This window comes from Cuculus canorus, chromosome 20, assembly GCF_017976375.1.
Source record: "Cuculus canorus isolate bCucCan1 chromosome 20, bCucCan1.pri, whole genome shotgun sequence".
NCBI lineage: Eukaryota > Metazoa > Chordata > Aves > Cuculiformes > Cuculidae > Cuculus > Cuculus canorus.
The window spans coordinates 6,842,205-6,848,253 of NC_071420.1; positions in this window are offsets into that span (position 1 = coordinate 6,842,205).

The following is a 6,049-nucleotide window of genomic DNA, read 5'->3' on the forward strand; positions in this document are numbered from 1 at the left end:
GTGACATTGGGTGAGTAAGATACTGAGTGTGAATGTGACATTGGATGAGTGTGACAGCAGGTGTGAGTGTGACATTGGATGAGTGTGACACAGGGTGTGAGTGTGACACCGAGTGAGTGTGACACAGTGATGTGCATGCATGTGACACAGCGCATGAGTGTGACATGGGGCGTATTTGTGACACCAGGTGTGTGTGTGACATGGGATGTGCATGGGTGTGACACACGGTGCATGTGTGACACCGGATGAGTGTGACACGGGGTGTGTGTGTGACACGGGATGTGCAAGGGTGTGACACGGGGTGTGCATGTGACACGGGGTGTGCTGAGGTCAGGGTGAGGCTCTACCCCAGTGGTGACACTGTGGCGGTGGATGTGCAAAACAAGGGGTCCGGGTGTGCCCCAGGAGGTGACTCGCAGCGAGGCCGTGGCTGTCACCGACCGAGGGTCCCGGCTCCTCGTCCCCTTTTCCACGCTGGGGACCGAGCCGGGCCCGCTGCCCGGTCCGAGCCGCCTGTCAGCACCGTGTCCTTGGGCTGCTCGCCCTCACCCGCGGTGGTTCCTCAGCACTGCTCAGGGAGCGGGTTCCCGGGAACAAAGGGGATTTTGTCCAGGGAGGGGATGGGTGTCACAGCAGTGTGTGATGTGCAGAGCAGCCCAGAAGCCAACCGTGTCCTGGGCTGCATGGAGAGCAGCGCGGCCAGCGGGGAGGGAGGGAATTCTGCCCCTCTGCTCCGCTCTCCTGAGACCCCACCAGTGTCCAGTGCTGGGATCCCCAGCATAAGGAGGACATGGAGCAGTTGGAGTGAGTCCAGAGGAGGCCACGGAGATGATCCAAGAGCTGGAGCACCTCCTGTATGAGGACAGGCAGAGAGAGTTGGGGTTGTTCAGCCTGGAGAAGAGAAGGCTGTGGGGAGAGCTTAGAGCAGCTGCCAGGATGGAAAGGGGAGGAACTTTTTCCAAGGGCAAGGAGTGATACAATGAGGAGGAATGGCTTTAAATTGGAAGAGGAAAGATTGAGATGAGACATCAGGAAGAAATTCTTCACGATGAGGGTGGGGAGGCCCTGGCCCAGGTTGCCCAGAGCAGTGGTGGCTGCCCCATCCCTGGAGGGGTTCAAGGCCAGGTTGGATGGGGCTTGGAGCCCCTGAGCCAGTGGGAGGTGTCCCTGCCCATGGCAGGGGGTGAGACAGGATGGCCTTTGGGATCCCTTCCAACCCAAACCATTCCATGATTCGATGATTCTTCTCCCCGCGTGCAGCCTGCAGCAGCTGAGGGCAATGCCGAGCCTTTCATCATTAGCCTTTTGTGTGCTGTGGCTGCTCCTCGGATCAGGCTGGCTGTGTTTCCTCTTCCACAGAGCGGCGTCAGCCCGTAGCCCGATACTGTCAAGCCCCTCAAAGCACAAGCAGTATGGATGCAGGTACGGAAAATGTCTGTGATGCGGCTCAAATGGCCCAAGAAATCACGGTCAGGGTGGAGAGCATCTTTGGGCTGTGACCCAGCCCTTGTGCGTCCTCATCGTGGGAGGTTAACGCTCCTAATATTCAAAGCCTGGATGTGGATCGATGCTGAGGTTGATGATATCCAGCCTGGAGGCTCTGGCAATCAGCCAGGACGGCGGAGAGTTTGTCAAAGTTTAGGCAAAACAGACTTAAAAGACCCCTTTGAAACCTGCATTTGCAAGCTGGCTAATTAGAACTTTGCTGCTGCTGGGAAACAAAAAGTGAATGCCTAATTGCTAATTACTGGATCCCTACAAGAAAGCAATAGCAGATGGGGAACTGTGAAGTTGGCGACAGTTGCAGCCAAACCCTCTTTGTACAGAGTTCAAACGCAAAGCCTGGGTGTTGAAGGGCATTTAGGGGTCTGAGCTTTGCAGGAGCAAAGGAGCGAGCCAGCGGCGAGGCCACTGCTTGGGAACCCAGTACGTGTGGGATCCTTTTTCCATTGCTTTCAGAGTCTCGCGTTGTCAGGCTTTTACTTGCCATGATGGTTAAAATGGTTAAAAGGCTGTAACGGTTAAAAATGGTCAAACACACGCTTCAAAATAGGGATTCCCTAGTTGAGAGCTGAGGGAAGCAACACAAATGTGTGGCACACGCGGTGATGGAGATGGATGGGAAAGGCTCCCAGCCCTGGGAACGGGTGCCATGGGCTGAGGCTGCGAGGACATCGCAAGCCCCTAATGGTCTCAGCTGCCTTGGATGGCCGGGCAGGAAAAATTCTGAACCCCTGAAGGCAATTTCTTGCCTGGGAACAAGCAGGAAGGAGCATGGTTTGCAGAGGAGCGGGGCCCAGGCAAGGGGTCCCCACATCCCCCAGGAGCCGGAGGCTTGGTCCCATCCCCTCCTGCTCCATCCGGCGCTGGCTCAGGCACGGACAGGAGTGTTTCCAGCCAGGTGGTTATTGCTGGCTTCCTCTCCAGGTGGGCACTCAAGGCGAGGAGGGAGGTGGGAAGGAGCTGCAAAGCCCAAATCCTCTGAAGCTGCTTCCTTCCTCTGAGGCATCACCCGAGCTCTGCCAGCACCCAGTTCAGAGCTGGGTCCCTGCCGCCTGCCTGAAACCTGAGCCATTCCCTCCCCGCCATGTCTCCTTAGAGGGCTCCCCTCTCTTCCTCCCTCTCTCCTTCTTCTTCTTCTTCTCCTTCTTCTTCCCCTGCCTCCTCTCTCTCCTTCGCTGCCGGGATGCTCTGCGGCAGGACGGGGTGCAGCACTGCTGCCCTGCGCTAGAGCTGCAGCCCCGAGGTGCAGGGACATGTCGGGCTGGTGCTGGGCGGCTGATGGATGAGACCCTTCGCTCTTCTTCTTTTCTTTAGTTTTACTAAGCAAAATCGCTCCTAAAGAAAAAATCCTGCCTCATCCCTATCCCCGCTCTCCCGTGATAGGCGAGAGTAGTCATTTCAACAACTGTTTTATCTTTTTTTTTCATCTTTTAACTAATTAGCCAGCTTTTCCCTTTACTTCAAAAGCGAATCTTTATTTCTGGGACTTGAGAACCCCATCATCGCACTGGAAAGAATATACCGGCAGGTATGTGGATTTACGACGCTTTCTTTGGGTCGGTATTGTGATTACAAATGATGGGGCTGAAAGGCTGGGGTTGCTCTGGAGTTGCTTAACTTGTTGAAAAGTGGAAGAAGTGACAATTAGAGAGCAGTGGGTCAGTCCAACCGCAGCTGAGGGGGGACCAAAGGCACCAAGGGGGACCACAGGCTCCACAGGGTCTCGTATCCAGGCTGGAGGAGGGAGTTTTCCTTGCGTGCAGAGCCGTCTGGGCAGTGTGACTGCTGAGATGTGTGTGTTTGGGGTGAAAGCAGGTGCTTTCTGTGTCTCTGCTCCCACCCTGCCAGTTTTGCATAGGACACGGTGGCCGCGCTGGTGCAGGATGGGGCTGATGTGGTTGTGCTCCTTCTCCTATCGGATGCGCGGCTGGGGTTTGCTTTACAAGACACCTCACAGCTTGGAAGAGCTCAGTTTGAAGGCACTTTCAGGAACGCATGTTCAGCATCCCTTTGAGAGGGATGCTGTGCTCTGCTACGGTGCCACCGTTACGGCTCAAAAGCAGGTTTTAATCCACAGGTGTTCTCAGAGGGCTCCAAACCCTTGGGTGCAAGGGAAGGGAGGTCAGTTTGCCACCGAACCCCGGGGTTTTGGGTGAGGATGGAGCAGCAGGTGGCAGAGAGCATGCTGAGAAGGTGAGCAGGGTTTTACCTCCCTGGGGACGCCGCGGCATGGCACCGCAGCGGTTAATACCCGCTGCCACCCTGCCAGGAACGCGCTGGCTCCTGCACAAAAGTGTCCGGCGATGACAACGTCCCCGGTGCAGGACACGCTACGGGGTTTGGCCGGGGCAGAGCGGCCGAGGGGCCGTCTGTCAGCCCTGTCCCAGCAGGGCGTGGGGAGGGCCCGCCGGACAAAAGGCGACATTATTCCGTGTGGCAGGAGGGATGAATGGGGTATTGAAATCCACCTTCGAGAGTAGGTTGGTTTTCATCCCCCATCGTTGGGCTGTCTGTCTGCTGGCGGGTCTCCTCCCCAGGGCTGGTCAGCAGGAGCTGAGCAGTAAGAGCTGTGAGCTGTGATGGGGCCGTATCCCACCCATCCTGCACCTCCAGCTCTGGGTACCACACAAAATGCCCTGGTTTGTCATCACCTCTCACTGCCACTGGCAATAGAGGCAAAGACTTGGTGTGGAGGCTTGGGAGACCACCCAACCCATGGTCTTGAGGGACCTTGGCTGGGTGGACACGGTACTGGTGCATGGTCCCACCTGGGAGCTCTTACCATGCCGCGCCTCTGCCAGAACACCCGGAGCAGTGCAAGGGATTTTAAGAGATGGGGTTTTCATGGTGAGGGTATTTGGTCATCAACATGGCAGACGCCCCTTCCCACGCTTCTGACCATCAGTTGGTGCCTCCAGCAGGAGCAGACGGTGCCCATCCCTTCGGGAGACCTTGTGCACCATGTACGCTGGGGGATTAACCTCAGGGCTGCTCTCAGCTCAGCCCCGCAGCCCGGCTTTGGAGTGCCTGCGATGCATCCTCACGATGGCACTCCTCCACCAGCGCACGCTGCAGTCCCAGCACTGCTGTCGAGCCAACTGGTGGGATGTGGGTCTGGGTCCAGAGATGCCACGAAGAGCAGGATCAGCCCCTACAGGGTGCAAGTGGAATGGAGCTGGAGATCCCCCACCTCAGCTGTGACTCTGACGGGAGCGGTTAATGATAATATTTTAACCTCTTCCTCGCCTTCTGCCTGACGTTCCCTTTGCTTTCCATCCTGTCCCTGTGGAGTTCACCTCTCCATCCCCCAGGTGAACGAGGTTGTCCTTTCAGACCCCAGAGACATCTGTCTTCCACAGAAATGCCTTTGCCTGCTTTTTCCCACGGGATGATGGGGAGCAGAGACAGCAGCTGGGGTGGTGGAGGGGGGGCCTTGGGAACCCCTTGGCAGAGGCAGGGAGGTCTTGTGTTGAGTGCTTAGCACAGAAGTCTCGAGGGACATTGGTGACCACAAGTTAGAGCTGCCCAGGAGATCTCTTGGGTGCATTAATTCGCCACAGGGTGATGAAAGAAGGACGCAAGGCACCTGATGGGGCATTTTGGTAACTCAGGTGCCATATATGACCCCATCCTGCCTGATGGGACTCCACGGGGACCCCTGTGCAGGCTGGGTGATGGAAAGGGACCCATGGAGCAGATCCCTTCATCATATCAGGAGGGGGTGACATGGTGTCCAGGAGCCTGCTGGAGGAGAGCACCAGAGGGAGAGGAGTCAAGGTAAAGCAGAGTATTGGCTATGGTTGTGTCCAGGCTGGGCTTTAGCTGAGTGTCCATCACCAGCAGAGCCAGAGCAGCCTTGCAGGAGGGACATGGGGTGGGCAGTTTGGCTGGGATGAAGTGAAGCACCATCACTTTCCAAAGGGAGTTGTGTGACGTGACCTGCTGGAGCAATAGGTCCTCTCCATGGTCTAGGAAACACCTTTCAGGCCGGTGTGGATGAGGAGTTCCTTCCCAATTCTGCCTGGGTTTAAAGTGTGTCCCATTTTGCCCACACGTGGTAGGAGTACATGGAATGTATGTGCCATGGGGTTTGACCCTAACCTCACGCAGAACCCACAGGAGGACAAGCCCCATGTGGATGCAGACAGGATGGTTCCCTGACCATCCTGAGGGTTGAAGACTCTGGGGGACAGCTCTGAGACTCAGCATTCAGGTGTGCAGGTGGATCTGAGGTCTGTCCTGCCTGTACAGCAACCCAGCCCTGAGGCTCTTGCTGCTTCCAGTTTTAACTCAACGGGTGGGATGTGGTCCCACAGTTTCATCTTGCCACTCAATAAAAGCCTCTCTTGCTCTCAAATAAATCCTATCTGAATCATTTCTCATGTGGTTCTTGGTCAGCAAGTGCTGAGGAGGAACTTGTTCGCAGGTCCTGCAGGGCCCTTGGTGGGCAAAAGCTCTCCTGGCCATCTCCACTAACACTGCTGTCTGCATGTTTCAGGGACAGCCTCCTCTGGACGCCCACCTGCGGGAGGACGACGGCGCAGCG